The sequence below is a fragment of the Lissotriton vulgaris genome, unplaced genomic scaffold, assembly GCF_964263255.1.
Source record: "Lissotriton vulgaris unplaced genomic scaffold, aLisVul1.2 SCAFFOLD_2174, whole genome shotgun sequence".
NCBI lineage: Eukaryota > Metazoa > Chordata > Amphibia > Caudata > Salamandridae > Lissotriton > Lissotriton vulgaris.
The window spans coordinates 185,549-209,426 of record NW_028242178.1 but is presented as its reverse complement, the minus strand read 5'-3'; the positions used below and the strand labels follow the sequence as shown (position 1 = coordinate 209,426).

At 43.6% G+C, this 23,878-nt stretch overlaps 1 protein-coding gene across 1 annotated transcript in view; it reads left to right on the top strand.

The window, feature by feature from the left end:
* Positions 1 to 23,878, top strand: part of LOC147669025 (leukocyte immunoglobulin-like receptor subfamily A member 6) — a gene marked incomplete at its 3' end in the record, with an annotated part of 372,299 nt that overhangs the window by 220,006 nt on the left and 128,415 nt on the right. The window lies entirely within an intron of this gene.

Here is a 23,878-nt window from a genome sequence, read left to right as displayed (position 1 = left end):
TTTACCACACAATGCTATTGTGTGGTAAAATACCGATTTCAGGTGTGCATGCACATGTGTGCATGCACACCTAGCCATGTGACAGACAGACATGCCCTTAGGGCATGTCTGTGTGCCACATGGCGCACATGCCTATTTGTGGGGTGCCAGAGGGTGTCAAAGTGACACCCCCTGCACCCTTGCAAAATTCGGTATTTACCGATTCTGTAAATACAGAATCAGTATTTCCCATTGATTCCTATGGGCTTTGAAGCCCATAGGAATCAATGGTAAATACCGATTCTGTATTTACAGAATCGGTAAATACCGAATGTGACAGATTCGGTATTTACACATCTGGAAATACCTACATGTCCAACACATTGATTTACCGATTTTCAATTACCGAATCGGTAAAATTCGGTAATTGAAAATCGATAAATCAATTTTGCCTACATCGGGCCCTTAATAACTTACTTGATGAATTTGATTTGATTTCTTTTATGTCTTTTGGTGCTGATTCTAGCACAAAGCCTGTTCCATCATTTAAAGGACGCAATGGTGGGTCTTTTATAGATCACGTTTTGATGTCGACTAGCTTCCAAACTATCCTTGGGATTTACAATTTTAGAAAGTATTTTTAGTGACCATAACCCCGTATGCGTACATTTGGGTGGTGGTCTGCTGTTAACGCAGGCAAAGACGGTAACATCTGGTGCGCTGCGCCTCACAGATGGGAAAAGTGGTCTCAGGTGAATCCGTATCTATTTTATGACAATGTAGACGAACTATGTGCCCTAGAATTAACATCATGTGTGTCACCAGATTCCTTCCCCACGAATGCCCTTAAAGCTTTCAAGGAGATTGTTTCGAAGGTGGGGGCACCATTAACAGTCCCTATATTAAGCTCCTCGTTCAGGAATCCTAAATGGTGGGACCCAGCCTGCTCTAAAGCAGCAAGAGAGTTAAAGGCAGCGCTGAAAGCCAGGCCAAGAGATGTCTTGCGGATCCGGCCCCTTCGACTTAATTATAAACAGGCTTTAGCAAAACTCAAAGCTGAAATAAAGGATGCAAACTGGAGAGAGCTCCTAGACCCAAGTACATTAGGTAATAGCGCAAGATTCTGGGGATTAATTAACAGACTACTGTTTGAGAGGGAGGGGGTGGATGACATTGACACCAACATCACTGAAGATGAATGGGTGTCACACTGTGGTTCCATATTCAAGAGTACTATATCTCAGACATCTTTCAAAGCGGGTGGACAAAATGAAACCCTGGTACCATTTACGCTGAGTGAGGTAGAGAAAGGCATCTCAGGGCTGACGTACAATAAGGCACCAGGGCCGGATGGTAAGCCTCCGAACCTTTTTAAATCAATACCATCTCTCTGAGCCCCGATTCTTACAGCCGTGCTTAATGCGGCAGCAGTATCTGGATGCCCAGAGTCATGGGGCATCTCGACTAATGTTCCAGTATTCAAGAAGGGGGATCGCAATAGTACCACCTGTTATAGACCGATTTCCCTTTGTCTTGTGTATTGGTTTCACCTTTGCAATGTGTTAAGTTAGCATGTGCTAGTTAGAAGTTTAATCGCCATTTTTCCTTCTCTGTTACCTCTGCACAAAACACATTTTTGTTATTATAGCTTTTCGCCTAGTTAGGTATTTTGCTTTACACGAGAATAACATGTTTGCTTATAATATCAGCTTTGCTTGGTATGGTAAGCTATGTCTGTAAAGTGAGTGCCGAGGCCTTCAAGGTTGTTTCAACACAGCGCTTATTGTTTGGATTGATCAGCGCACAGAGTAGACATAATAGGGATGCAGCAATGGCCAACTTTGGGTTTGGGCGCAAATAAATAATGCACTGCATAAGGCAGGAGACAGACACTTGACGAATATCCGTATGCAGAGAGTTGGTCCAGGAGATGATGTGATCCATTTCTGCTGAACCCAAAGGTATGGGCCCGCCCTTCTAAACCCAAAGAGACCTTCTGTAAATATAATATAATATACTAGCTAGGGAGGGTAAACTGAGGTTCTATTTAGACCTGTTTCCTTTAGCATTTTAACATGCTTTCACCCTTTGTATTTTATGGAATAGTAACCATGCTGTTAACCTTGTTCCTTATAATATGTTTGCTTGTATTAGCTAAGATACTGCGTTTGAGAACACTGCATTAGAAATAAACATGTCAAACTCGCACGCGTCCTCATTGACTCCTCGTTCTGGATTGATATGTTAGTATAACGAAAGAGTGTTCATGTGTTCCACGTTTCCTGAGGTGTTCTAAGTTCATGTTCTGGTTTGTCTAAATCATTGGGGTTTTGTAAGTACCAATGAGACACTGATAGCTAGTCTGGTAGGGGATTTTGGAGGCTGAGGTGAGTTTTGGCACACCCTAATTCACTGAGGTTCCAAGTCTCTATGCACAGTTCTGTACATGAGCAGATATCCCTGCTGCATGGCGCCTAACCGTTGGTGGACTTATTACCTGAAACTTGAGTAGTACTTACATCGGTCCTTAACACCCTTCGCTATTGTTTCTGGAAAACAGTGGTGTCGAAAAAACCTGCCTATATCAATATAGGTCCTTTCAGGCTTGATTCTTTCAAAACGGTTTCCTTGAATTACTACCCAGTTGTGCTACATACTTTTTGTTGAACCTTTCTCTTTCTGTGTCACTATGGCCGTGGTGGACATTCCGCAGCATAGTCGCATTGCAGTGCACAATCATTTGCAGACTTATAATGTCCCCGTGGATGGCATGGCTGTGATCATGGTGGTGAGTGCGGAAGTGGCTTACCCTTACGAAATATTTTATTCGTGGGTGACCTTTCCGGCTGTGAACGCAAATACAACTGTGTTCGACACATACACTGCCATGGCTGTTCCGAACAAATATGCTCCGTATAGGACACAGGAAGTTCCGATTAACGCTTGGCAGCACCGAGTTTGGTTTAATGGCGCCCTACCCCACTCCTTGACGGCACTGAGATTAGGTCCTTTGTCCATTCCAGGTGCTACATGGCCTGTTTTGGCTGGATTTACACTGCATCCTCGGCATGGAGCGGTTGCCGTTGCAGATTTGCGGCTGTTACATACAGTTGCGATTAATGTAATTAGGTCGTTAGTGCAATACATTACCCGCAATCTACCGGGAGGTGCGGTGCTTCCTGCTGGACAGGGCGGAATGAAACCTAGTCCTGTAATGGTCAACACTGAGATGGGCAAGCGCCCCCAGGATAAGGATGAATTTCCTTTCTGGCTTGCCGAGAAGTTTGACCAGCTGGAAGCAGTATTTCCTAACACGACTCCTGGTGAGAAACACAGGATTCTGACAATTAACATGCCAAAGGACTTGACCCCAGAAATTGATGACTGTGAGTCATGGGGAAAGATCTTTGCGGCAGTTTATGCAAGGTGCTTCGGCACTCCGTCCATGACTGTCCTTCCAACGGTCATTAAATGTGTTCAGGATGAGCACGGACCTGAGGCAGCGGTTGAATTGGGTATGCGCCTATGTGGCTCCTTTGAAGTAGTTTCCGATCTCATACTTGCGAATGTCAAGGGGGATGAGATGAACTTTCAGGTGTCCAATGCATTGCAGACGGTTGCCGATGCCGATAAACCCCGACAGTTACAGTGGATTATTGTGGAGGCTTATAAAACCGTGGGCCGCAATAACGTGGGTGTCAAGCCTTTTTCCACTAAGGAAAAAAAAGCAACCCCAAGGGCCGAAGTCAGAGAATAACAAACAGCCCAAGACCAAAAAACAAAATTGGCCGAAGAAACAAAAACAGGGTAAACAACAACAGCAGAAACAGGAGTCTCGTCCTGCATAACCAGTGCCTGCGCCTACAGAACGTATTTATGACTTGCGCGACCGCGCGACGATAAGATCACCTGATCGTTTTCAGGTTTCTGAACAACGCTCTCCTCGTTCTTTTCAGGACTCATCGACCGGTGGTGGAGGTGGCGGCAGAGGTCAGGGTGGCCAGCAAGGACGCAACCAGCCATGCCCAAAAGACGATAAAGGCAAGCAGGATGATGCAACACCAAAGAGACCCCAGTTTCAGAAAAAGAAAGTTGCCACTTTAACAGCGAGATATGCCACAGATAGTGAGAACGCAGCTTCGGAATCAGACACGGGCACTGACCTTGCTGGACAGCACGGCGGAGATTACCATAGTACGAGAGACCCTGCGTCCGCTACTGAAGGTGACAGCAAATGATCGCTATGTTGTTGTGGAGACAGCTGATACTAGAGTAGGTCCCCCTGATAGACTTTATAACATTGTCCTTTTAATTGAAGGTGACATACAGTGTACCATCAAAGGGGTATTTTGGGAAAATCTTACGACTACGTATGACATTTTGTTAGCGGAAGCTGACTGGCCCCCACCTTTTGTGCTCGCTGCTCCGAGAGGGGAGGAGGTGATCCTCCCTAGTTTCGCGCACACAGTCTCGAAAGAGCATGCGCTGAATTTTGCAGAAGAGTCGGCTAAGGCTCTTGTGCCGGCTTTGTACCGTACACATTGTGGCTGGGATACATTTTCCCCACACCACGAGATTCCTTTACGGTCTATGCCACAGCCTCAACCTCAATATCCCATCTGCCGTGAAGCTAAGGCTTCCGTCGCGGAAATCCTTGAACAATTGGAATATCAAGGTGTGATCGAAACTTGTGTGTCACCGATGAATTACCCTCTTTTTACTGTGACCAAGCCTGACTGCTCGTACCATTTGGTACTGGATTACCGGCATTTGAACTTGGATTGCCGTACCTGTGCAGTACAGAATACTCACGGCTCTGCTCTAGTGGATAGTCTTATGCGTAAACGGTTTAAAACCACGCTTGACATATCCAAAGTTTTTTTGCCCACAATTTGGACGGACTGAGTTCCCAGTGGACCAGTTTTACCTGTGGCGGCAAACAATGCCAGTATACTTGTTTACCTATGGGCTATAAGAATAGTCCAGGTGTGTTTGCTGCCCGTATAGTCTCTCTTTTAGAGAGGATAGACACTGATGCATGTTCGTATGTGAATGACATATATCTCACGGACGACGAGCTTTGGGTGCATCTGTGTCGTGTTGACCGCATAATTTGCAACTTTGCGGACTTCGGTTACAAATTTAACTTTGCAAAGTCCCACATTGCAGAGTATACAGTGTTGCTCCTGGGCTACAAGCTCAACAATGAGGGTAGAGGAGTGGCTCCTCACTTCTTGGAAAATGCGCACAACTGCGCGCTCCTACAACTCTGAAGAACTTACAGCCCTTGCTGGGATTTTTGAATTTCGGGCGTACTTATATTCCCGAATATGCCCAGCGTATCAAGCCTTTGTATGCTTTGATACAACCTACTTTTACCAAATCTTGCTGGCTGCCAGAACATTCAGCTTTTTTGCAATCTTTGGAAGCTGATCTTCTAGAATTTAAATTCTTACTGAACCGTGATAACCCCACCAACCTGGTGATAAGAATAATCCCTGGGGCGGTGGGCTTCACGTACCTTACTTTTAACGAAGGAGACACAGTATCTATTGCTTACAAGTCACACTTGTACACTTAGGCTGAAATGGGTTTTCCTCTGTGGAAAAAGTTTTGACAGCAGTGCAAATGGCGATTCTCAAGGAACGTGCGCTGTCGCAGGGAAAACGCATGTTGGTTGTAACCCCGTTTTCCTGCATTAGAGGCAGTGAGGAAAGCCAGTGTGCCAAATTCTAAAGCTTTGCAATTGCACCCTCGGTGGATACAATGGGCAGCATCATTGACGTCTCCAGATGTCACGTTTATTTTTAATGCCTCCTTACAGTCGCAAGAGTTTTTGCAGTATGAATTTGTTCATCCTGCCCCTTTGGCTATGGGGCCTTTGGAGGACTTCCATTGCATCTTATACACTGATGGTTCAGTTCAGGTTGCGCATGGGTCTAAGCACGCATACGTTTCCGCTTGCGCTATTGTGGTAGGTGCCATGGTGAATGATGAGTTAAAGTCCAGAGTCGTGCACACGCAGACTCTTGGGCACTACACCGCACAATTGGCAGAGCTTCGTGCTCTGATGCTTGCATTGGAGTACGCAGATCCTGGTGTGTCAACTCTTATTGTGAGTGATTCTTACTACTGTGTCCAGTCTTACAATGAAAACCTGTTCTTTTAGATTCAGAATGATGTTCGTGATTCCAAGGGTAGCACAATGAAACATAAAATGGTCTGGGTCCGAGTGGCTGAGCTTAAAGAGCAGTTGCCCCTCGTGTTTGTGATTCATACTCTAGGCCATCAGCGCGTGGGAGTCCATGCTGTTGGCAATTCGGTTGCCGATGAGGCAGCAAAATCAGCGGTATTGACATATTTAGTTGCAGCGGTTACATGTTCCAAAAGTAAGATTGATGATAATATCTTGGCAGCTGTTGCTGCAACTGAGAAGGGAGGTAAATATCCAAAAGGATTCCCTTCGAAGTATTCATGCCACTTAAGTCCTGATAAAGTTCTTTATGCGAAAATTCCTAACGTTGGTGAGAGGTTACTTCCCAACGCGGACCGCAGGCCTACTCTGATTACCGCAGCCCATGAAGGTGTTGCGTCTGCTAATGCAGGTGCTTTGGCTAGTGTAGCTCAGTTACAACAACGTTTCTGGTGGCGGGGGCTGTACAAACAGACGCGTGATTATGTCCTTCAATGTGACATTTGCCAGCAGATTAAGCCTTCAAGTGCTGCGCGTCCGCCCCAGACACAGTTGTACATTTCTAATAAACCCCTTGGATGTGTTTATTTAGATCACTGCTGTCCCTTTTCTTCTGATATTGCGTATAAGTACGTCTTAGTAGCAGTTGATTCATGCACACGCTTTGTGTGGGTCTGGCCTCACCGCCACGCTGATTCACGGACTGTCATAAGAGACTCACGTATCTTTGTAGGGATTTTTGCCTGTGGTACCTTCCATTCGGATCAGGGTCCGGCTTTCGCCTCTAAGGCGTATAAGGATGCCATGACTTCATTGGGGGTCCAAGTCAAGTGTTCGTCTGCATACAGACCTGAGGGTAATAGTGTTGTGGAACTAATGAACCTAGATTTAAAGCAGTCTTTGCGGCTCGAGTTATAGGCACTAACAGAAACTGGCTGGCCCATCTCAATGGCGTGCAGCGTGCTCTTAATAATCTCCCTAGAAGGTCTCTGGGTGGCCGGACCCCATACAAAATGCTCTTTGGTATCAGGATGTATGAACCGGACCTTGAAGTCTAGACTCGGTGGCTCAAGCTGCCTCCTTTGACGTAGATGAACATTGCAATGTTTTACAGGATCAAGAGACAGTCTTGCAAAGGAACATTTGCCCTCCACCTCGGATGATGCGTTGCAGATCCCGGTAGTTGGCTGGCTACCCCAAGTTGGAGAACTAGTTTGTGGGAAGATAGATAACAAGAAAGAATTTGGTTCCTCTTATCGAGCTCCAGTTCCAGTGCTTAGAGTGAAAGGCACAAGAACAGTCATTTTACCACCACTTCCAGGTCGTAAGGAGATCAGGTATATCTCCATTGACAATGTCAAGATACACAGAGTGGCCGATTCTTCTTATTATGACACCGGCAGTCTCATGTCCTTCGATTTTGAGAAATTCTGTTTTGGCCCCGGTTTCTAATCTGTGCCTGATGTTGCTCTCGAGTTGCCTGCAATTTCCAGTCCTTTATTGAGTATACTACCTGGTAGTCAACATGATGAAACTAACTATACATATCCTACTGACTTATCGAAGCCTGATTTGCAAACTCCCTTGGCTACAGAATCCAGATTTTCATTTGACACTGTTTCCCACACATCTAAAAAGCCCTCGAAGATTTCTCTTTTAGCAAGACTGTTTAAAAAACATTTTTTTGATTCCCCCTTGGACTTATATTTGGATGGTGCTGTTTTCGATTTACCTTTTTATGACATTTGGTTTTGTGTTTTATATTTTCCGTCTCGTAAATGGACACTATGTCGAGGAGAGAACTTGCATTCGACATATAAATGGGACTTTGGCTCCCCATTCCTCATCACGCAGAGTGCAGAGAGACCTGGCTTTTGTTAACATAACTGCTTGGCCTGTCTTAGATGGGATTGTATGGGATGCTGTTTGATTTCAAATTCATGGGCCCACTGAGGTTATAAATGTCCTTAATGTGCTTAGAGTGTCCATGGAGGATGTGGTTAAACATTATATACGTTTTGATGATTGGGATGTTCAGGCAGTTGAATCACTGTTTTCTGATTTGAAATATTATTCTGCCTTTGATGCTGAAGATTTGTACTTGGAGTCTGCAAATTACGGTGATTTGTATTGTTATCAACATTTTGGCAATCACTACCTGCATAAAGCTAATACCAGGAGGCTCACTGTAAATTACACCCAGTGGGAACACTGTCCAGCTCCTATACAAGGCAGTTTACTTTACAGATTTTATCCCCTTCGCTGCTCATGACGAGCTCAGCTCGTCTTGAGGCATAGTGGAGCTGTGCTCATGACGAGCTGAGGTCGTCATGAACAATGGGAATCATGGATCTTCAGCACAGGAGGGGAACTCTGTTAGCAGCCAAGGTGTTAATCAATCTTATCCAAATGCCTTTTATTTTAAAATGGGTGATAAATCCATTTCCAAAGTTAGACTTACCGATACTAAATTATTATATTCAAAGTCCTTTCTAGACCAGTTGGCCGTTGGGGGCTACGAGTTGTGGAAGGATGCAATTGACCTTAAATCAGTTTGGGGTTCTAAAAGCTGGCAAGTGCAAGGCACTGAGGCTTTGCACCATGCATGCCTCATCCCGAACCATATGTTGTTTTTGAATTCTACTATTTCACAAACAACATGCTTTGGATTGGCTACTCCTACAAGATTAAATGCTCCTTCTTTTCCTGATTTAGAGGAATATTCCGATTGGGGTCATTTTACTAAATTTTCCATGAGAGAGTTACAAACTCTATTGTTGAATTCCTCATTTAACATATCCAGTTTGGATCCCGAAGGCTGGTTGCTCTGGCACAGAAGTGCTGATTCATGCCAGCATCGTTTTCTGGTTTTAGCTCAAGGCTTTACACAGGTCAGGGTAGATCCCCGTTTTGAAAGTGGCCATTCTGTGACAACCTATTCAGTAGGCAAATTGTGTCAGAACTGGCTCAGACATTCTACCTAGGCATCAGTTAAACTGCATTTGTCTACACTGACTGATGATGTTGATTTGAATGATTTTATTAAAGGCCCGGCTAAAGGTAGATCAAAAAGATGGATATATGCTGTTTATATCGAATTCTGGAAAGCTCCCCAGGTTGAGGCGGCTACCCGCCTTAGGGCTATAGATCGAGCTAATTTAGAAAAAGTGCTAGCAGTTGTAGATAACAGCATTAACACGCTCTCTTCTCGCATTTACATGTTCGATAATATTGTGTCATCTGTTGTAGATATTGTGCAAGATGAAGTGTCTGCTTTGTACCACGGTCAGAATCAGTTGCGTTCCATTATGCAATTTGCATGGACCTTGCAGTCCCTTATGGCAGGAAAAGTGCCATGGCAATACATGAATACGTCATCCTTATTTGCCCCTTTTAATTTAACTGACAAGCAACGCTTACTATCAATGAAGGATGCTTCTTTTTCCATGTTACACATTGAGAGGTTAGAGCCTTTACCGTTTTCTGTGGCAGAAGCCAATGCTGCTAGGTGGCTTATTCATGGTTTAATAACTCTGCCGTTTCCTTTATTTGAATTTAAAAACTGTGTAAAGTACTTTGCCATTGGTAGATACGGGCCTCTTGGAAGTTCTCATCTCCATGAAGCCTGGTCGCTTACTTTTACATATAGATGCCTTTGGGAGAGAAGAGAGGTTTATTTGAATGGTGAAGAATGCACTGAAACACCGGATCATTCCTTAATGTGTCGACATATCCAATTACATGGCTCTTGCAACCAAAACGAGCCTAATTTAGCCTGTATTTTGAAAGGTACACCCGTGCCTGCAATAGTTCCCACATTCACATTGCTAGCTAACGGGAGTTATTGACTTTTAAACAATGAGGATTGTTGTGGGTTAATAAAACGGATTGCTTATGTCGTTAGTTACAGTCAGTGAATGTGTAGTTTGTTGCAAGAATGTAATGTATCCACCCCTGCATGGGAAGCTTGATGTTTCCATCTGGCCTAGAATTCCGACCTTGAAAGCAGTGTTCAATAAGATGAGGCGCATAAGAGCTCTATTGTCCCAAAAAGAAGTTGCCCTCACATCTGCTCGTGAAACATTTGTCCTTCACGTGGCTAACACCCGCACAGAAGTACATGCCTTATTAAATACTGATTTGCCCTTGCACTTTGGTGAATTAATTCACAAAATCTTCAATGCGTCCTCCCTTCGGGGCTGGCTCACTTTTTTAAAGTTGTAAGCAGTGGCTTAGATACTTCCTTCCAAAAGATTTTCGGAATCATTCCAGCTTTCTTTCATTCTCTTTTCTCCAGCCTTTTTGGTGGATTTCCCTTGCTACTGGCTCTTGCTGCTGGCGTACTATTACTGTTCTGTCTATTTCAAAATGGATGCACATCCTGTGTTACAAGACGGGCTGCCTCGGCTAGGGCTCCTTCGCGCCCGGATTCTTGAGTACTATGGTGCGCTGCCTCTTGCCACACTGGGTGCAGCTTATGGATAATCGTTTCGATTTTCCTACTTTACATGCGTTCATCCTGTTTTCCATGCCTGAGTTGTGACTTCGAATGGGCCCTGGATTTATGTCTCTGCAATATGGTGTCTCCAGATGTGGATTATAATCAATGTATGAGTCCCTTAGTTACTCATGAATTGCTTTGTTCTGATGAAGGGATTATGGCCTTTGCAGCGATGCATGGTATACTGGGTCGTTGGAATGTGTTCTCAGCGGCGCAAGATTTCTTGGCTCGCAGTTTCCTCGAGATCCCACCGAGTTGTCCTCTGATGGTGCAAGAGGCTCCGGTAATCGAAGAGCATATACGTTCTTTCCCTTTGTTAAATTGGATGGCTGATCGGTTTTCAGATGATAACAGTGACTTCCTGTTGGAGGCTGTTGCTGCAAATTTTGCATATTCATTATTAGGATGAACTGTGTTTGCAGTCTTAGTTTTTTGGCCTAAACATCTCGTTGGATTTTTTTGGGACTCTCAGAATTTTTTTAAAGGCTTCCCGATTGACTTTATCAATGTCTAACACTGAGTTTTTTCACAGCCATTATATATTTTTTCTCTTAGATTTTTTAAGTACAAAATTAGTGACTTGTGTTTGAACTATCGAACTTTAACTCTGCGTTACTAAATTAGTCCCTTCGTACTTGTCCTGTCAGTGCTCGGATCAAAGGGAGGGTGTCTTGTGTATTAATTTTACCTTTGCACTGTGTTAAGTTAGCATGTGCTAGTTAGAAGTTTAAACACCATTTTTCCTTTCCTGTTACCTCTGCACACAACACATTTTTGTTATTATTGCTTTTCGCCTAATTAGGTATTTTGCTTTACACGAGAATAACATGTTTGCTTATGATATCAGCTTTGCTTGGTAAGCTATGTCTGTACAGTGAGTGCCGAGGCCTTCAAGGTTGTTTCAACACAGCGCTTATTGTTTGGATTGATCAGCGCACATAGTTGACATAATATGGTTGCAGCTGTGGCCAACTTTGGGTTTGGGGGCGAATAATAATGCACTGCGTAAGGCAGGAGACAGACACTTGATGAATATCCGTATGCAGAGAGTTGGTCCAGGAGATGATGTGATCCATTTCTGCTGAACCCAAAGGTATGGGCCCGCCCTTCTAAATCAAAGAGACCTTCTGTATATATATTATAATATACTATCAAGGGAGGGTAAACTGAGGTTCTATTTAGACCTGTTTCCTTTAGCATTTTAACATGCTTTCACCCTTTGTATTTTATGGAATAGTAACCATGCTGTTAACCTTGTTACTTATAATATGTTTGCTTGTATTAGCTAAGATACTGCGTTTGAGAACACTGCATTAGAAATAAACATTTCAAACTCGCACGTGTCCTCATTGACTCCTCGTTCTGGACTGATATGTTAGTATAACGAAAGAGTGTTCATGTGTTCCACGTTTCCTGAGGTTTTCTAAGTCCATGTTATGGGTTGTCTAAATCATTGGGGTTTTGTAAGTACCAATGAGGCACTGATAGCTGGTTTGGTAGGGGATATTTTGAGGCTGAGGTGAGTTTTGGCACACCGTAATTCACTGAGGTTCCAAGTCCCTATGCACAGTTCTGTATATGAGCAGAAATCCCTGCTACACCTTATTGATTCCATAGTTAAGGTTGTGGGTGGTGTAGTGCTGAACAGATTGACAGCCTGGGCAGACTGAAACAGGATTGTTTCTGATATCCAATATGGATTTCGCCCAGGGCATTCCACCATAGCAAAACGCCTTAACCTGTACTTGATTCTTGGGGAGTACGCCATTGCACAACAGGGCACAATTTATATGGCGTTGATGGATCTTTCCTCCGCTTTTGACTGTGTCAACCGGGAGAAATTATAGCAGTCCATGAACGCCATGAGGGGGGAGATCCCTTTGGTTAACTTCCTGAGGGATCTGCACAGGGATAAAAAAACAAACATAAGATTTTCCCAGGTTCTCAGGGTTTCAAGGAACTTCAATATTGAAAGGGGAGTAAGGCAGGGATGCATTTTAGCCCCATTTCTTTTTAATCTGTATATTAATGAATTGGTTGAAACTGGGGCTGATTTCCCCTATGTTGGGCGTAGGGGTTTACCCGTCCTGCTCTATGCGGATAAAGCGGTCCTCTTGGCGAGAACAGCAAGAGGACTGCATTCCTTACTAAATACTTTCCGCAGTTTTATGACTGATCGCGATCTAGCCATAAACAACACTAAATCTTATATAATGCAGGTCGGGCAGAGCCCTAAGAGGCAGTATCCTTTTATGGTGAATGATGAAAAAGTGCCCATAGCGACAACCTTCAGATACTTAGGCGTCCTTTTTGATGACCGTTTAAACTGGGGCGCCCAAGTTCAGAAAAAAAGAGGGTAAATTACCAGAGCGAATGTTGCTATATTCAACTTTGCGGCAAAAATGGGTAAGCACCCAGTTGCCACAATGTTGAAGATATATCAGGCACAAAGTATCGCGATTGGCAGCTATGGCAGCAAACTATGGGGCTATGTAGCATCAGAAGGCATCCAGGTAGCAGAGAACAACTTTTTAAAACAGCTCCAGGGAGTACCGAAAGGAACCTCGAACTTAGTTGTACACGAAGAAACTGGGCTACCTCTTATTAGTGATATTTTAGCTATGCGTCCCCTGCTTTACTAACTCAAGTGCTGGTTAAATAAAGACTTAGGGGTCGATTAGGATGGCGGGCGGAAAAAGTCTGTCTGCCATCCTGTCTGGGGCAGGGACCGTCCGCTACCAGAGCGGAGGTACCATGCCCCTGAAAGCACCGTCTGCCGCAATGTCAAAAATGCATGTTGTGCGTTTCACAGCACAACATGACAGGCACCGCGCGGTGCCTGCCATGTTGTACTGTGAAATGCAGGGGGGTACCATAGATACCCCCCATGTGCACCCCCTTCACCCTGGGGCCCCGCAACGGGCCCCCAAAGCAAGAACCGTATGCCTTTTCATGGTGGTATTGCCCCCACGGAAAGGCATTCCCCTCAGCCCATACTAATATGGATGGCGGTGTCTGATAGACACCGCCACCGTATTAGACCTTTTCCTTCGCAAGGCGACCATGGCAGAAAAGCGGCGGACGGTCTTCCCATCCGCCACGGTCCCGCCGCCATTGTAATATGGCGGGGGAAATAGGTGGCGGACGGGCAAGGATGGCGGACGGATCGCCACGCCTGCATGGCGGTGGCGATCCATCTGCCATCCTAATCGGCCCCTTAGTTCTTAATCATCAGCTTTTACAAGAAGCCCTGTGCCTGGACTGTATACTTAACATCCCATGGTTAAAATACTTAAAAGGCTGTTTCTTGGAGCTGGGGCGTATGGACCTTTTTTTAAAACCCGATTCGATTACTGCCGCAGACGTGGAATTTGTAAAAAAGACTTTTATCCAACTCAAAAAATTGAACAGAGATGGGGTAGAAACCCAGCGTCCGCAAATTTGTGATGCTTAAAACTACCCCATTATTAGAGGCATACCTTACGTGACCCATGTCGGCCCATGAGCATTTTTTATTAACCAGGTTCCGGATGGATTATTTCCATCTTTTACTTGCCGTCCCGAAGGGTAGCCATAGAGGCCAGGTGCTACCATCCTGCAGCTGCGACGGTACGTTTCCTCAGGATTTGGTGCAATTTATGTTTTTTTGTCACCTCTACAATGCTCCCCGGAGGTTCTTTTTAAAGCCCCTTTTAAAAAAGCTGAACTTTACTCAGGTCCGACCAGCTCTTTGCTTCTTGCAAATGTTAAAACCAGAGTGCACTTTATTTGTGACTGGGTATCTGAAATCCGCACTGAAGATCAGAAATCTAATGGAGAAACATTAGATCCCTAAATTGTACTTGTGATTTTACTAGTCTCCCCTCTAGATTGTATATGTATTTTACAGGTGATTGTTTTATCCTACACACTTTTATTTATTTTCTGGAATGAATTTCCTATTCATTATGATTGTGGATAATGTATGTTTTAAAAAAAATGTTTAATCAAATTTCTAATGGATGTAATGTTGCTTTTATGTTTTTTCTATCTGTAAAAACCGAATAAAGTATTTGAATTGAATTGAATATTTGATAAGAAGGTGAATCGCACTGCTGGCACGTGTTTCCATATTCTCTGAAAACCTATTTCTGTTCATTCTGGAAGAGCTGATCAAATCGGTATTCATAGCACTGGTTTCATTTCGCCTACATTACTGTAATGCACTTTACATGAATATTATCCAGGCATCCGTTAACAGTCTTCAGCCTATTCAGAATGCTGAGGCATGACTTATTCTGGACATGTAAAAACATCTTTCTTTTGCCAAAGGCTTACGAATCTTCACTTGCAGGGGACGCATAGCTAAAATATCACTAATAAGACGTAGCCCAGTTTCTTCGTGTACTACTAAGTTCGAGGTTCCTTTCGGTACTCCCTGGAGCTGTTTTAAAAAGATGTTCTCTGCTACCTGGATGCCTTCTGATGAAACATATGGTTTTCAAAGTCCTCTGTATGGCTCACAAGGTGTTACACAAAACTGGCCCTTAGTTCTTCAAATCCACCTTTAAACGGTTTGGCCTGTTAGGCTGCAACGGTCTGCATCAAGGAGACAAGCGGTTGTTCTGAGAATCCACAGGGCTAGGTGGGGTGACCGCTAAACTTTTGAACTCCTCACCCTCTCATCTCAGCTGCTGAAAACGTCTTCATCTTTCGTCAGCTTCTTTAAACTTGGTATTTTTCGACATAGTCCTAAGAGATCATGTTATCTCTATGTCTTCCTCACACTGTTGTGATGTTCTCTGACCTGCTAAGGCCTAGAAACCCTCGGGTAATGGTGTGTGTTATAAATATATTTAATTTCATTCCATTTTAACTTCTCTATAGGAACTCTCCATTCAGTCCTTGGGTGCCCGCTTCATATGCCATAACAAGTGTGCTATCAGCTAGTCAAGAATAAAAATCAGATGGGAAATACAAGAGCAGTATGGTTTAAAAACAGCCAATTGAAATTATCTTTTGAGACAGTGGAATGTTGCTATTATCTTGCCGCATAATGCTCGGCACCGTTCTTTATCTTGGCTTCTCAATTCGCTGGGGCTGCTCGACCAGAGTCTCCCCTTTCCGTTCTATGATTGCCTGCTCCAGGAACCCTAAAAATCGTGCTATCAGCTTGCCTGTCATCAGACAGGTTTCCACTGACAGGTCACATGGGCGAATGTTTCACAGTCTATCCGCTTATGCCAAAATGTATGTCGCTCCAAAAGGGGATGGCAGATACAGACACTATGAGTTAATGATTCAGATGTGGACCTGAATAGCTGGCAGAGCCTATCTGGGCGTCTCTTTATTCTAAATGCAGGTCTGGTGGGAAGAGTCCTACCATGGAGAATGTGCGCACTCCTTACTTGGAACTTAGGTAGTTCCTTATCTCTACTTCAATTTGCTTCATAATAACCATCACAAGTTCATGAAATGTAATCTTCTTTGATTTCATAATAATCATGAATTCTTCAAATTTTCAATTCATTATATTCATTTCATGTGAATCATCACCAAATGCATTTTGAGCCATAGACTGGACCCTTCTTCAGGGGTCTGTATAAATCACAAACAGGAAGCTAATTAGTCATCAATCTCATAATTAATGTAAAAAACCAAACAAATATATAGATCATGTCTAATCTGATTGTTGTCTGAAAAGCAAAAAATGAAATCCTAAACATATACTCTTTTGCTAGCTCAACAAATCGGTAAATGCGCCATGTATGTGTATCTTGTAAAGCCTAAGGGTGAACTTAAACTTTAGTGAATATGTGTAGTCTACTCATAGCGTGTGCCAAGAGAGCACAGAAATGTTGCAATACTTGTATTCAAACCAATAGCATAAAGATGCTCGCTATGCGTGTACTCGGGTGGTGAATACAACATTCTAAAAGCAAAACGCTAAACATGCTCAGTGCAACTGGTTAAGGTGAGAGCATAAAAATGCTTGCTATACGTATACTCAGGTGGTAATTGCGACGTTCTAAAAGCGAAACGCTAAACGATCTAAACATGCTCTGCACAACTGATAAAGGTGAGACAATGTTAGGTGGTAAATGAAATTAAGGAGACTTACTTCAGATTCACGAGCGGATCTGCTCTGAATCCTCCGGCGTTTGCGCCATTCAGTGCAAAAGGTTGCCCTGCCACTAGGTAAGACATACGACGTGACGTGGTCACGTGGCTGTATGTCTTGTGAATATTAAAGCAACAGCGTCCGTATTCGCGAGCGCGTGTAATAAAGTTCTACGTTGTCCTGTATAAAAAATTCTCGAGTGTCTTTTTTAAAACAAGACTTACTAAGCATCGATATTTACATGGGTAATTCCTTGGTTAATTGTCATGAAATAATGTTTTGGTCAATACAGTGTTTTAGTACACAAAGTGAGAGGCGACATTCAAAAATACGAAAAATTTGTAAATGCATAGTAAAGACAAAATGATTTGAAAGTACAAAGATTATAAAAAACAATTTTATAAAAAACAAGATTATTCAATACGGTCATTCAACCCTAATGGCTGTAATGTGTTCAATTTTTTTATCCAGACGTATTCTGCTTGCAAAAGCTTTTTGTGGGGATCGTTGCCCGGGTCAATTATTGCAGCTTCAAGTATAGTGAATCTTAATTGCGACAGGTTGTGTCCAGCCTTTAGCCAATGCATGGCTACTGTTGAATTTACATTTTTAAGCCTGATATTACTTTTATGTTCCGTTATGCAAACTTTTACTTTTCTATCAGTGATTCCAACATATATTTTGCCACACGGGCATTTGATGGCGCAAACCACATTTTTAGTGTCACAGGTACTGTTCTGTTTCAGATCAATCTTATAACCTTTTGAGGGGTGAGTCAATTCTTTGCCTTTCATGACATTATTGCAATGCGTGCAATTTCCACAAGTTTTCCTCCCTTTGAATTTCAAGAAACGGTCTTTAATGGCTTTTTTTGATAACAATTCTTTTAAGTTCTTAGACCGTTGAAAAGCAAAAATTATTTTCTGTTTATTGATACACTCTAAATCAATTTCATTCTCCATCAAATGCCAATGTTTTGAAATTATGTTTTTTAACTTATTGGCTTCGGTGGAATGTTTAAGAATGCATATGTTAAAGCTCTTTTGCGTTTTCATTCTCTGATTCAACAAAGTCGATCTTTCAATCCCCTGTACTTGCTAAATGGATTCCTTCACTAAGGTTGCCGGGTACCACCTCTGAATAAATCTTTAAGCAAAAATATCCATAGTTTCTTGAGCTTCCTTTTCATTGTTGGTGATACGTTTTAATCTTAAAAATTATGAGAATGGCAAATGTTTTTCAATGCAAACAGATGAAAACTTTCGAAGTGTAAACCACTATTTCGATCAGTCGGTTTGGTGTACACATTGGTCTTGATAATGTTTTCCTCAATTTGTACCAGAACATCCAAGTACGCTACACTGTGGCTACTGATGGTATGCGTACATTTAATATGTTGGTGACACTCATTCAACCTTTGTATGTTGTCAATCAGGTGACTTATCTCTCCATTCCAGATTATAAAGATATCATGTATATACCGTTTAAATGATACTAGATGTTCTGTCCATGTTGATTCTTGACGAATATTCTCATGTTCGAACTTCGACATAAACATGTTTGCATAGGTTGGGGCTCCGGCAAAGCCCATTGATGTGCCATTGCATTGAGCATAAAATGTGTTGTCCCATTGAAAATAGCTGTGGTACAATGCGAAGTGCATTAATCCTAGTAAGAAGACTTTATTCGCTCCAGTACATTCATTGTTTAGTAAGAACCATTCTATGGCTTCAAGGCCCTCGTTGTGAGGGATTGACGTATACAACACAGTCACGTCTATTGTGCATAAAGACCAGTTTGTCATTTCTTCTCTCTATAAAGATTCCAAATGGTTTAAAAAAGCTGTTATGTCTTTTATGTATGTTTTCTAATTCTGTACCATTGGCTGCAGAAAATGGTCCAAGTATCGGCCCAATGCTTCTGAGATAGATCCACATGCAGACACTATAGGTCTAAACAGAGGTGAAATTAAACTCTTATGTACTTTGGCATATAAAATTGAGGACGCCTAGGGTGATGTTTATCTAGAAATTGATACGTTTTTCTACTGATCCAACCCATCTCTAGGGCTTTGTTGAGAATTTGTCTAAGAGTTTTCTGGTATTCAGTTGTGGGATCTTGGTCAAGTTGCATGTAAATATCTATGTCTTGCAAATGCGTGATGACATTATGATGGTAGAAATCAGTATCCATGGCGACTAAGGCGCCGCCTTTATCAGCCTTAAGAAAAGTAAGGTTAGGATCATTTGCCATGTTTTGAAGAATATTCCATTCCTTTTTGGTGAAGTTAGATTTCTTAGTTTTTCCAAAAGTGATTTTTTGACAATCTGCTTTAACGAGACATTCAAAAATGTCGATGGCTTTATGTGAAGAAGGTACACAGAAAGTGCTTTTTTCTTTGAATTCTACATACAGTGAACTTCGTATATTTTTGTCTAGCGTGGATAGTGTGCTGAAGAAATATTTAAGTCTTAAGGTACTTAAAAATTTGAAAATTGCAATTTCAGTTTCAGCGATGTTACTGCTATAAGTCGGACAGAATTACATTCTTTTATTTAAAACTTGAATTTGGTCTGGTGTTAGTTCCGTCTTTGATATGTTGATGATCAGGTCACCTTGGTTATGCTTCTCAGAGATCTCTTTGCTTTCTCTGATTTCGTTTCTTTTGCCCCTCCAGGTTTTTCTGGTGAGTTGTTCGCTGCCGGGCTTATTGACAAAAAAGCCGTCTTAGTACCTTTTGATCCTTGTGCACCAGTGCCCTTTGTCGATGTACTGGTTTCCTCATGTATGGGTGGTCTATTTTGTGCCACATCTAAATCTGTAATCACGCTTTCTTGTGATGAACTTATTGGTGTCCTTTGTTGCCATTTTCTTTGACTATAGTCCTCCGCCCAGGTGTAGACCTCTTCAAGTTTGTAGTCTATAGTATCTCTGCGATACGTTTTTCTTTTTCTTTCATGAATCTCCTTCTCATACTTTTCTAATTTTTTGTTGATGTCATCCAGTGTTTCTTATAAATTGTCATGTTTATCCAATTCTTCTTTGATGTGTGACAGTTCCTCTTCTAGAATCTTCAAGGTGTTTGATAGCTCTTCCACAATTAAGAGGATGAGATCTAAGGAGCACTTATTCAAAATTTGATACCATTTTTCCACAAATATTTTGTTGTTCCTACATAGCATCGGTTTAAGTGCTATTCTAAGTCCTCGTGGGATCCGTTTGTTTTTATGGTAATGAATCAGCGTTGCGGCATAAAGTTGTTGGTTAATTTCTTTCCTGCTTATGTATTCCAACTGTTTTAAGAGTTGAGTAACCGTATTGATCTGTAGACTGAATGTCTTAGCTTCCTGGATCAATTCATATATTCCTGAATCGTCTTCAGACGAAAAAACTAAAGTTTCTGCTTTGTTTGTCGTGATTTGAGAAATATCTTCAAAATTCATTTTGCAGGTGCTCTGGAGACTAGTGGACCAAAAGAAACTTGAAAATGAACAGCAATGCTCCACGCACACTTCCCTTGAGTAAATTGTGTTCAACCAAATTAGATAGTTTCTGTTTAGTGCTGCTCCATTCGTTACACTTGGTCAGAGTGCCTTGAAATCATAATAAATGCAGGTCTGGTGGGAAGAGTCCTACCATGGAGAATGTGCGCACTCCTTACTTGGAACTTAGGTAGTTCCTTATTTTACTTCAAATTGCTTCATAATAACCATCCACAAGTTTGTGAAATGTAATCCTCTTTATTTTCATAATAATCATGAATTCTTCAAATGTTCAAATCATTATATTAATTTCATGTGAATCATCACCCAATGGATTTCAGGTCATAGACTGGACCCTTCTTCAGGGGTCTGTATTAATCACAAACAGGAAGCTAATTAGTAATCAATCTCATAACTAATGTCAAAAACCAAACAAATATACAGATCATGTCTATTCTGATTGTTGTCTGAAAGGTCAAAAATGAAATCCTAAATATTAACCCCCAGATGCATCAAGCACCCACTCTGCGAATCCTAAATAGCGAAAAATACTGAATCGCTATTTAGAAATCGCAGAATGGGATGCATCACCAAAATCGGTGAATATCTGCGAATCGCAACCAGCCGCAATTGCCAAATGCGAATTCGCTAAAATCGTTATAAATTCGCAGATTCAGCTGTTTCCAACCCCCAAATTGCGATTTTGCAATTACCGAAATCACAATTAGCGATCTCGCACATTGCGAGATTGCAAAAACGTGAAGTCGCATTTTGAGCACAATGATGACATTACTACCAGGAAGTAGCCTTCTCCATGCATCATTTGAATCACAGAGCTGGATACAGGAGGAAGCAGAGCACTGAGCTCCAAGAGACACACCCTGCAGTTCCAATACAGGATAGAAATAAATACCACAATGTCCCAGGAAGCTGAAGGACAAAGTGAAAAACCCAGGCAGCGCAAAATAAAATTCTCAGAAAAAGAACTGGAGTACCTGATAGAAGAAGTCAGCAGGGACCATGACCAACTGTTTGGGAAGCTGTACCGGAAGGTGCCCGAGGCTACCAAGCAGCGCACCTGGGTTCGCATCAAGGCTAAGGTGAATGCGGTCGGAGTCACGCATCGGTCCATCGATGACCTAAAAAAGAGGTGGTCCGACCTCATAGGCCGTGCCAAGGAGCACATTGTGGAGAGACTGGGGTAGAGACTGGCTACGGGAGGAGGACAACCCACAGTCCCTGTGAACACACCCATGGAGGACCTAGTGGAGAACACCATCAACCCTGCAGCCTGCGTGGGAATCACTTAACTGGACACCTCCCGCGCCACACACCAATCTCAAGTAAGAGCCATGCTACTGTGACCCCGTACAGAAAAAAATGCCCATGCCCCCAGAGCAAGCCCCATTTGTAACCCCAGTAATCCAGTTTCTGCTCCTCCCAAACACCCAAATGTACTGTGGGACCTGTAGTGTGTCAATGTGCCCTGATAGCCACACACAGTCAGAATAGTCAAGTGAAACAGACCCCAAAAGCCAGTCAGGGAATGCAAGCCTGCATGCATGTTGCTACATCCCAGCTGCCTGAATCATATCAATAATCATGCACTCATCCACATCACAGGTGCTGCAGATGCTGACACGTCTGACAGTGAGATACTCCACATTGCGGGGACACCTGATGAGACGGAGGAAGAGAGCCAGCCAGCACCAGCACCTGGACCAGCACCTGCACCAAGACACAGGGACACCCCTGCAGCTACAGGTGGAGCACAACCTCACCACTCGGCACACATGGCAGTGGAGCAGATCCCACCCCCACCCAGGAGGCAGACACGACGCCCAGCAAGTGTGCGGGCCCACACAAGCAGCAGGTTGAGGCAGCAGCGCTCTATGCCCACCACAGCAGATATGGAGCAACAGGCACACAACGTGGGCCTGGGCATTGAGGCTTGCATCCTTGCTGTGCACCGTAAGCAGGCGCAGCACATGGCAGCAATGCAGCTGCAGCTACATAAAACTGCACGCAACATTAGTCTACTCACTGAGAGTGTGCAGGAGCTGACCACAGCGGTGAAGGAGAGCAACCAGCTGATGGTGGCGCAGCAGGACATCACCCGCAGACGCCACAGCCAGCTGCTCACACGGCTATCAGCCTACACACGTTCAAACCACCACTTCCCAGCTCTCACGCAGATCATTGGCATGCAGATTCAGATGGTCCAATGCTGTGCTGACTTTGCAAGAGCCCTGGAGCAGGTCACCACCGCTGTGGAGAACCAACAGGCAGCCGACCATGGCAATGCAAGGGGGGGGGGGTAATGCCAGCGAAGGGACATCTAGCCTCAGCAGCCGATCTGTGCCAGTGCAATCAGAAAGGCACTGCAGTTCCCGGCCCAACACTGCATCATGACAAAAAGAGCTCAACGTGGAGGGTGAGAGGCGACAGGGTGCGTATGGCAGGGGGTGCTAGTTACTAGACATTTCCAGAAGTGCTGTGGTGAGGTAACCAAGCACGCCTGCTCAGGTTACATGAGCCTGTATGTCTGAATACAGTTGCACAATTGTTTGCTGATTAAAGCACATTGAGAGCTTGTGAATTAAACAAAAGCTTTATTTTGAACACAAATCTTCCTCATGTCAATCATTCATGTGGCTTGCATGAGTGCAGTGTTGTGTGAGGGGTATTGGTGGACTAGAAATAGCTCTGTGTGATGTTGGCGCGGTGCCTGTGACCTTCAGCAGGATTCTCCCCTTGTGCATGATGCACATGTGCAGGTGGCAGGTTGTCCTCCTCTGACTCACTACCAGACACCTCCACAGGTATCCTCTGCTTGGTGGCAATATTGTGGAATATGGCGCACACAGCCACGATGCAGCAGCAGATCTCAGGGCAGTATTTGAGGGCGCCGCCAGTCTTGTGGAGGATGCGGAATGGACTCTTTAACATGCCAAATGTCCGCTCTATCACATTTCTGGTGTGTATATGCGCGGCATTGTACCGCCGTTCCTGTGGTGTTGCAGGGTTGAGGTATGGGGTGAGGAGGTATTCACGGAGGCCATAGGCGCTGTCACCTGAAGGGAGGAGCAGAGGGTCAGTGCCTGTTATGCACGGCAACATGGTCTTAACATACTGTATGTGGGCATGTGTACTTACCTAGGAGATGTCCCTCGCCAAATGCACCCCTGGCTAAGCTGTCGTGTATGCCGCTGTGCCGGAAGATGAACAAATCATGCGTGCTCCCCGGGTATTGTGTCACAAAGTCTGTGATGATGGTCTTCGCATTGCAGACCATCTGGATGTTGAGGGAGTGGTATGACTTGCGGTTCCGGTACATGTATTCGGTCTCTGCGGGTGGACAGATGTGAATGTGGGTGCAGTCGATGCAGCCAATTACATGGGGGAATTGGGCGGTGTGATATAAGTCCAGTTTTGTTTGCATTAAGTCCTGTTGGGTTGTTGGGAAGGTGATGTAGTGGTGTATCTGGCTCAGCATGGCGTCCAGGAAACTCTGTAGGCAGCGTGACAGTGTACTCTGTGATACACCCCCTGCATATGCGACTATCCCCTGGAAGATGCCGAAGGCCAGGAGGTGCAGGCAGCACAGGACCTGGACATGGGTG